The sequence below is a fragment of the Plasmopara halstedii genome (genome assembly GCF_900000015.1).
Source record: "Plasmopara halstedii genome assembly, contig: Scaffold_444, whole genome shotgun sequence".
In the NCBI taxonomy this organism is placed as follows: Eukaryota; Oomycota; class Peronosporomycetes; order Peronosporales; family Peronosporaceae; genus Plasmopara; species Plasmopara halstedii.
Window position 1 is genome coordinate 335,046 of NW_020187364.1, and position 655 is coordinate 335,700.

Consider the following 655-nt stretch of genomic DNA (forward strand, 5'->3'; position numbering starts at 1 on the left):
CTGTCTATCAGACTGAGTGTCCCACGACACGTTCGCGATGCGATGGCTGAAAGCCAAGACCTGCAGAAATCATATGCAGATGAAAAAAGAAGATGCAAAAAGGAGAGCTTTAAGGTCGGGGATATGGTTTTACTAAATTATAAAGAACTGCCTACGCATACAGCCTCTGCTATCTTCCGGACGAAGCTTCGTCCACGGTTTATTGGGCCGTTTAAGATTGTGGCCAAGCGGGACCTAGCGTATACGCTAAACCTTCCCAAACGGATGCGCACCCACCCGGTGATTTACGTGGGTTTGCTCAAGCCGTATCGGGATTCGGCGCATTTGAACGTGGAAGAGATGGCACCAGAGCGGATCCCACGGGCCCTCGGCCACCCAGAAACTGAACCAGCAACTGGTTTTGAGCACGGAGTGCAACAACTTTTATCTCCAATGGAGCCAACGCGCGGGTGAATGCGTCGCTCCGACAGAGCGCGGTAGACCTCAAGGTAAGGCAGCCGGCGCACGACGCGCTCCAAATCATAAAGAGCGTCCGCATAGTGATATGTTACTTCAGCATGACGCTCAGCGAGCTCCGATCACGAAGGATCTAATCCCCAAGGGCTCGAAGAGCATCGCGAGTCACCAGACGGCGGTCGACCCGGTCGTCACCGCC